At 35.8% G+C, this 9,694-nt stretch overlaps 1 protein-coding gene across 10 annotated transcripts in view; it reads left to right on the top strand.

Annotated features, from left to right (window-relative positions):
- The window catches only part of LOC106881718 (forkhead box protein P2), a 534,685-nt gene that overhangs the window by 363,124 nt on the left and 161,867 nt on the right, over positions 1–9,694 (top strand). The gene's annotated exons all lie outside the window — the stretch shown is intronic.

Raw genomic sequence — 9,694 nt, 5'->3', positions numbered from 1 at the left:
ACAAAATAATTGAAACACCTTAAAATTTCAAACAAATATATTTTAATATGGAGTAGTACTGCCTTTGGCAGTAATTACAGCTTGAATTCTTTGAGGTATGGACTCGTACAAAGTTTGAATTGTTTCCAAATGAATTTTTGTCCATTCTTCAGCTAAAACAGTCTCCAGTTCTTGTAGTGATGATAGTGGTGGATATCGACTCCTTACTTGTTTTTCTAAAATGCACCATAAATGTTCAATAATATTGAGATCTGGGGACTGTGTTGGCCAGATAAGATGTTCAACTTCACTAGAATGTTCCTCGTGCCATTCAGTAATAACTTTAGTTGTGTGAATTGGTGCATTATCATCCTGAAAGATTGTGTTTCCCTCAAGAAACAGTTCCACAACCATAGGATGAAGTTGATGAGATAAAATGCTTAAATAGTCTCAACTATTAATTCTGCCACGAAGGGAAACCATTGGGCCGGCGGATTTCCAAGATATATCCTCACCCCCACCCCCCATCATCACAGATCCTCTTCCATGTTTAACAGTTGGAAGAAAGCAGTCTGGGTCAAATGCCTCTTTTGGCCGCCTCCACACGTATATTCAGCTGGTGGTTGGAAATAAGGTAAAGGGTGACTCATCCGAGAAAATAACCTTCTTCCACTGCTCTAGGGACCAATTCTGTAGGTTTTTACTCCACTCTAAACACTTTGCATCGTTTGTTTTTGAAAGTAGTGGTTTTCTGATTGCAGCCCTCCCATGAAATACGGCTCTGTGCAGCTCTCAGCAAACAGTTTTTGTGGAAATTGGGTTCTCGAGGTGGTCATTAAGTTCTGCAGTAATTTTGGGAGCTGTACCTTACTCACTAACCCTGCATGCCTTTATGACAATAAAGCAGAATCCATACCCAGATCGGTCATGGCCTGGGTGAACAAGGGTCACATTACCTTGAGTTGCAGGGTTGAAAAGTTTGCAGCTGGTCCAAGCCTTCTTATTAACATGAAGCTAGAGCTCTCCCACAATTGGACAAATCCTTTTGGATGCCACCCATGTCCTACCAATCAAATCAAGGTATAGTAATGGTCCAGAGAAGACAATAAATAGGTTCTTGAGCTTCATTACATTTCCATCTATCATCCTCTAGACGCTTGAAACACTGAGCACCAGATTTGGAGGAAAAAGAATCCCAATTCTAGACGACATTAATAATAGTAATTCTTTCTACTGAAGGGCACAAGACCTGAAATTTTAAGGGAGGGGCTTGTCAGTTACATTGACCCCAGTGCTCAACTGGTACTTATTTTACTGACTCTAGAAGGATGAAAGGCAGAATTTGAACTCAGAACTTCAAGCTTGAAGAAATACAGCTGAGCAATACAGCTCACCAATAACAACAAGAATAACAAGATCAACAAGAATAATAATAAACTGCAACTCAAAAATCTGAAGGGTTCTGGAATTGAGACTTGCATTGTCAACCTGCAGAATATAAGTGCAATCCTTATATATATTCTGTAAGAACCCTAAGAAAGATTCTTGAGATTTGAAGAGACATATTTTCACCAAACCTCAAGATTATACAACCCTGCCAATTAAATTAGCATGTAGTAGTAATGGTAGTAGTAATAATATTAAATAGTTTAGTTGTATGCGTTCAACTGTTACAAATAAAAATTAATTTATCAATTTTTTCCCCCAACCGTTCTATTAATCTATCTTCAATTAGATCAAATTTATTTTAGAATTTATCTGATGAATAACAAATTATAGTCCTGTTTACTGTGTGTATTTTTATGTTACATGAAATTGAATTCTCTTATGAATGTAGCATCTCACTGAGAAGACATTAATGGAAATACAGTAAATTTGTTATGTAGTAAATATAAATTTAATATTTAATAGCTGTTTCACAACATTTTTCTTGTTAATTGAATGAGCTTTTTGGTTATCAATCTTTCAACTCTTTTCCTTCATAAATAGTCAACATTTTTCATTCTATGTGGCTTTCACAGTTTTCGTTTCATAAACACTAAAATTTTTATATATATATATATATTTTTTTTTTTACTCATTATCCTTTGAGAATTTGACACTGTTGTTTCTGCCAACCTGCCCTATTTATAGGAGAAAAAGTTGTACTGATGTTTTAGTACATATCTTTTGAAGGGCTGTTGTTTTTTATCTACTTTTTTAATGTTCAGTGCTGCTACAGTGTGTGGCAATGTACTCACTCATATTTAGACTAAGTCTCTGCCTGCTGTTTATACATCAGGTTCTTGTTTATGGTTTACTCTACTAATTCTCTCCCTTTTCCCTGCACTTTCCCAACCGAAAAACATTATTTGTATGGTAAAAACTAGTCAATAGCAAACAGGAAATCACACCTGTGAGAGATGGGACAAGAAAAACAGCATCAAACAAATTCTTTTAAAAACAAAAAGAAAAACAAAAAAACATACAAATCACCTTATTTTTGCAGTTTTTGTAAAAGAAGCATTTATTATTTTTTTTGTTTTATTTTACTTCACATTTCCTCAACCTCTCTTTATTTGCTGGCCTCATTTTGTTGTTGTTTTTCTTCATCTCCCTACCACCACCGCCATCGTCATCTCATAGAGATGCAATCATTTTGCTTTCCTTTCATTATTATTTTATTTTTTTGTTTTTTTTCTTTGTTGGTAATGAATTTATTACACGTGAAATTGAAATGCAGCTTTGATAAGCAGAAAACAATTGACAGGATTCTATTAGATAGTAATATTTACTTTAGTAAATTGTCTTGCACACTTTAATTTATCAATGGTGATGACGATGCTACTGTTGTGTGTTTATTAAACTCTCCGTTTATCTAATATAGTTGTTGCATGTCTAATATCAAGTTAAGATGATAGGAACAATCAGTCGATCCATTACTGATATGCGGTTTCTTTTTTGTTTTTCTTTAATAATAATAATTAATCTATTTATTTAATATTCACTATTTTTAGCCAATTTAGTAAGAGTCTTTCATCGAGTCAAAAGAAATTATCAGTAAATAAATATTGCAAGGAACTTGCTTTATTTATTGGTAAAATTTCAAGTTGATTTGTTTATGTTTCTTGATAGAAGTATTTCTTTATTATTATAATTATTTGCTAAAATGTTGCTTAATTAGTCTTCTCTTGGTTTAATTTCTTTTATTCTAATGGCACTGGAGTAGTTTACACAAAAGCAAAAACACTTATTGTGTGCATTTTACAGTGAAAGTATTAAAGGTTACACACTGAGTAAATGATTCAGGGGAAGAGTCAACGGTTGTCACAACACACATACAGCAGCACAAATCACTGCAGTTGGGCCAACACTTAGATATATTAATTACTACATTGTCTAATAGTGAGAATGGTATCTTCGTCTTGACTGTTGCTTTCATTGTGTTTCAACTGTTGTATTCTCCAGTCGCCTTCAGGTGTTTTGAAAGCAACTATCAAGATGACGATACCACTCCAGCTAATACATAATATATAAATTCCTCATCTCAGAAACACAGAATTGTCTTACTTTGTCTCAGTTCACCTTAATGTCAAAGACAGAGGAATGTTTTCCATCATAGATATTTATCTTCTAAATATTTAAATATTTCCTGCTAAGCATTATCCAATCCAAAGGCAGTTCAGCTCACTTATATTTAAATAGGTTTCATGGATTAGAGCCCCTCCACACTGCATCATTGATAATAATTGTTGGATATTTTAGTTTACATTTCACACCCTATCGTGAGTATATCTTGAAAAATTATTCTCCTGAAATAACAAGAATACCAAAAGATCAACCATTCCTGTCAGCATCTAATTAAAATCAGTCACACAACTAACTCCATATGTTGTACTTGTATAGAAGAAATATTAACTGGTTGATTGAAGTAAAAAGTTTGGCACAAGAATAGTTTGAAGCAGATTTTACAATCTGCAATGCATAAAATATTCAGGTAGAAAAGAAGCGCAGTGTTAATTAAAATGCTTTGAATAATTACTTTGGAAGAGTCAATAAGTTTTGATATCTATAGAAGACAGTTACAACATTTTTGGCAACACTGGGTATGAATTCAAACTTTACCATTGTATTCTTCCCTGTTTGCTTTTGATAGTAATAAAAGCACTCTGCCCCTTATTTCATTGTTGGGCAATTAAGGGCTGGAAGAGTATCCTGCTGTAAAAAGTATTGTTAACTCTTCAGCATTGAAACTCGCCATATCTGGTTCAACTTGTTTAATGTCCCAGCTGTCCAGATCAGGCTTCTCACACCTACCTTACAATGTCATTCGGAAAACATATGATCAGATCATCAAAATCTCAAAGCTGCAAGATAAAATGTGATTTATTCAAAACAAGGTGAATAAATAAGTATTAAATTGGACAAAGAAATCTGAATGTTAAAAGGTTTAAAGCCCCTCACCACATGGAAAAATGGATGTAAGACTAAAAATAATGGTTAAAACTGGTTCGGAAATTATGGTTGACTGAAATAGTAGAAGCAGTTTTAAGGATTGCCTTTTGAGAGAAGAAATGTATTTTTTTCTAGTCCCTCAACTAAGCTTTGTTGCCCTTGTTTATTATTTCTAATCAAAGATATTGTGATTGTATTTCTTTTATCTTTTATCATCAAATTATGGCCATGCTGGGGCACTGCCTTGAAGAATTTTAATCGAATGAATTTGACCCCAGTACAAATTTATTTTTAAAGCCTGGTACTTATTCTTCAATCTTTTTGCTGAACCACTAAGTTATCAGGACATGAAACAAACCAACACTGGTTGTCAAGTGGTGGTGGAGACACACACACAATGGGCTTCTTTCAGTTTCTGTCTACCAAATCCACTGCGAAGGTTTTGGTCAGCCTGAGGCTATAATAGAAGACACTTGCCACAGGTGCCACACAATGGAACTGAACCCAGAACCATGTGGTTGGGAAGCAAATTTCTTACCACACAGCCATATAAGTGCTTTTATGTAAATGCCATTCCTATTTATTGACATCATCTTTCTGTAGGTGGTGCTTCATTAATGGTGAAACCTGGAAGATTCACTTATGGTATTGCTATCTTTTTGCCATGTCTTTATTCTAAAAAAACTGGAGTCAAATGCCAAATCGATGTCAACCAGTGTTGTATGTGAGAAGAGCCTAAACCACACAGAAGCCATTTAGGTTTTACACCAGCTTTTGTTATTGTTCTCAACATTGCTTTGTACTTCTTCATCCTTGCCATTGTAGCAGTTGCCTGTCATGATGACGTGTCATCACTCATCTAGTATGACACCTTTTTGTTTAATTTGATTTGTTGTCTTTATTTATTCCTTAGCTTTCTTTTGTTTTCTCATTAATCACTCATTAATTGTTCTAATTTTCAGGTGTTTTTATTTTTATGTGTCAGATGAGGGCACAACCTTCACTACAATTAATTATTACTGATTGCGCCTCTATTTTCATGATTCCATCTCCATTTTATCACTTTATAAATATTATGGTTTAGAATGGTCCTTATTAATGAATATTGGGTTAAAATGGTTATTACTAATAAAGTTTTAAAATAATCATTTGAATAACCAATTGCACATATATAACTGCTACTACTATTGTCGCCGCCGCCGCTGCCAATAATAATAATAATAATAATAATAATGATGATGATGATGAATGCCCAGATGCAACCGCAGCCAGTGGCTCTCATGGCTTCTCATCTTAACTGATTGGAAGTGTCATCATGTACATTGTTTTGTCCCTATGTGCATCCCTGATCATGAGCAGGGGTAGTAGGGGAGCATTGTGTGTTGAGAGAAATCCTTTGGGGTTTGGATAATTCTCTTTTGGAAACATAGCTGTTTCATTCATTATCCTTAAACAGCCCTTATTCAGGGACCTTTTGAGTGGGATGGGCTACTCGACCTGAAGAAAATTCTAACTGTCCCCCACTTGTGAGGTCATGCGCTCTCTATCTTCATATGAAATCACCATGTTGCACACATATGGTTGTGATGCATGTGCCTAGTGTACCCTTATCAGACGGGTAGTCATGAGGGGTATAATGGGCTTCATATACTTTACCCCAGTGTCACTTTGATGGCATGTGCTGCTCTCTCTCTCAATAATAATAATAATAATAATGGTTTCAAATTTTGCCACAAAGGCAGACATTTTGGGGAGGGGATAAGTCGACTACATTGATCCCCAGTGTTTCACTGGTACTTGATTTATCGACCCCAAAAGGATAAAAGGCAAAGTTGACATCAGCGGAATTTGAACTCAGTCCATGAGGACAGGCGAAATACTGTTGAGCATTTCGTCCGGCACGCTAATGATTTTGCCAGCTCGCTGCCCTCGTCCTCCTCCTCCTCCTCCTACTACTACTACTACTACTACTTCTTCTTCTTCTTCTTCTTCTTCTTCTTCTTCTTCTTCTTCTTCTTCTTCTTCTTCTTCTTCCTCTTCTTCTTCTTCTTCTTCTTCCTCTTCTTCTTCTTCCTCTTCTTCTTCCTCTTCTTCTTCTTCTTCTTCTTCTTCTTCCTCTTCCTCTTCTTCTTCTTCTTCCTCTTCCTCTTCCTCTTCTTCTTCTTCTTCTTTATGTCTTCTTCAGTGCTCTGTGATTGTGTTATTACAAGCTGGTGCTACTGTTAGCAAGGTATGGTCCATCTGTTTGTGAGATCATGGGCCTAATGATATTTCTTTTGCTATCCTTCGAGTTTTGCATAGTGATGCTCAGAAAACTGTGGTTTGTTCTTTTCGTTGTTGTTGCTCTTATTTTGTATTTAGTTTTCATAGTTCTTTCAGGGCATTCACCTCTAAGGTGTGTTTTACTCTGACAAATAAAAGAACTAGGCTCTCTGCTCCGTCTCCTCTATCTCACACCCTTTTACTGTGCATAGTTCTGGTATTGTTCTGTGGCCTTCAGCAGTTATTAGGACTTGCAAAGTTCATTTTTGATGTTCCCTGACCACCGATTACTTTTTGTTTCACGTGCTTCAACCACTACATTATATTGCATCACTCAGGTCACCACTGCCCATGGATCTGCATCATGTCCAGTATCTTATATTGTGGTTCTTGTGTTTCTTTGACCCATGTATTGGGTCACAGATATATAACCAGGGATATTTCTGACAATTTCAGCTTGTTTTTTTAGACTGCTTTTTCAGTTTTAGAGGTATGGCAATTGGTGACTTATTCAGTTGGATTTCTCCTAATATGTCTTGGAGGGATTGTTGTACTACTTGGCATGTGGGGAATTTTATCCATTTCCATCCTTTCACAGACAGTGCTACCCATTTTCCCTTCACCTCTTTCTGAATTATCTCCTGTGACAAAGAAATGCAGTTGGGTTTTACAAAATTCCTTCCTCTACATCTCTTTTCATGGAACTGTGATAGATCCAAAAATTCTCTCTGTTCATTTGGTATTGAGAGAAGGTTAGTCTTCATCCGACTTCTGTATAGACTGGCTTCAATGTGTGGAATTTGCAAATGTAAAAGTTGCAAATGTTGTTGTTACTGTTGCTGTCATCTAAACTATTTGTTTGAATATTTAGGACATCTTCTATTAGCTGCTCACTGTATTGTATATATTTTTCTTCCTCATAGACATTTAGTTGTGTTTATTTTCTATTTTCTTTTTTTTTTTGTTAGCCATTGAAGTGTCTTGTCTGCTATACTTCATATGTGGCAGGCATTTTGGATATGAAGAAGCAATGGGTGTAGATAAAATTTTAAAACTTTATGAAACAAATGTTTTTTTTTCTGTTGTCCAGGCTGTATCATGGGCAGCCCATTTCTTTGGTAATTTAAAATTTTTTACATATACTTAAAACACTTGAAACACTTCAAATTATTGAAAAGAGAATAAAAGAAAAAAACGTCTTCATGCTATGAGAGGCAAATGTAATAATAATAATAATAATAATAATAATAATGATTGCTGTTACTGCAACTACTGCTTTGTCACGCAGTGTAAATGGAAAATACACGAGAATATAGTCATCTGTCAAGTCACAACATGGACCTCACATAAATAATACTTTCCTTAAAATGTGCACAGGTGAGCTGGCAGAATTGCTAGCATGTCAGAGAAAATGCTAAGCAGTGGTGCATTCTGTCTTTACATTCTTAGTTGAAATGCTGACAAGGTGGACTTTGCCTTTCATCCTTTTCAAGTTAATGAAATAAGTTCTGATTAAGTACTGGGGATTGATGTAAATTGACTACCCCCCCTCACCCCCTCAACCCCCCCCCAGAATTTCAGGCCTTGTACCTATAGTAGAAAGGACTACTACTACTACTACTACTACTACTACTACTACTATAGTGAACTGACACAATCATTAGCATATTGGACAAAATGCTTTGTGGCCTTCCTTCTAACACTTCATGTTGTGAGTTCAAACTCTCCTCTTCAATTTACTGGCATTGTACAAAAATTTGAGACCATTATTATTATTATTATTATTATTATTATTATTATTATTATTATTATTATTATGCTGGTTAAATCTTACTAATATGGTTGTTATAATCACTAGCTAGGACTTCAAGATCTACATAATACATTTCTTTTGTTAGCAAGTTCTCACACACTGCTAGTATATACTATCTACTAAGGCAGCCAAAGATACTGGCCACACTATATAGTAAATGCTATCACCTATAATTTTGCCATGGCAACCAAGTAACTAGCTATTTTATTAATATTACTAACAGAGAAATGGTTATCAACTGAACATTATAGCGCCAACCAGTCCAAGAAATAAAGTTACTATGGCACACATGTGTATATATGTCTCAATGTAACGTGTGTGTGTGTGCGTGTGTGCATAGATATTTATATTGATACACACACACACACGTTATATTGTGTGTGTGTGTGTGTATAAATACATACTCATACATCCTCATCATTTGTATGGTCATTTTTCCATGCATGGTTTGAACAAGTTCTTCCCAATATAGTGTCTTTCAATTTGTGAAATTGTTTCATCATCTCCTGTATGAGGTTCAAATCAGCTTTCACCACATCTGCTTATGTCTACGTTGGTCTTCTCTTGGTACAGTTTCCTTCAACTTGACCCTTTTAGTACTTCTGTACTCACCTGGGCTCCACATACATCACATGTCCAGACCTATGATGTCATCTCTGTTCCACTCGTATCCAGTTTGCCTCTCACTTCATCTCAACCGTGTTGTTCATTCACACTCGCCTTACAGATCCAGTGAAGCATGCTTGCTTCCTTTCTCTCTCTCTCTCCACACACACACACACACACACACACACACACATAGATATGTCCTCATCAATTTTTAACATCTATCTTCCATATTAGTGTTGGTCGGTTGGTGTGGCAGTGTCTGACAAGTCAGAGACTGCATAATGTACCAATCTGTATTTCAGCATGGTGGCTATGGCTGGATTGCTCTTTTAAACCCATCCACTTTACAGTGTATTTGGGATGTTTATTTAATGACACCATTACTCGTGAGTGTTGCCTCATAACTTGGTTAAGGACCTAAAGTGGACCCTATATCTGAAAGGACAGAGAGTGGGTAATGATTCTAGATGGAGTGATGATGAGGAAGTGGGGAATTTATAGCAGAAAGTCTAGGGAAGGGGAAGGATTAGTGACAGGATTGAGTGGGGGGGGGGGGAATAAAATTGAAAGGGCCACTTGAGTCTGATGAGCTTAGGT

This window comes from Octopus bimaculoides, chromosome 4 (assembly GCF_001194135.2).
Source record: "Octopus bimaculoides isolate UCB-OBI-ISO-001 chromosome 4, ASM119413v2, whole genome shotgun sequence".
NCBI lineage: Eukaryota > Metazoa > Mollusca > Cephalopoda > Octopoda > Octopodidae > Octopus > Octopus bimaculoides.
This window is presented reverse-complemented; position numbering and strand designations above follow the sequence as displayed.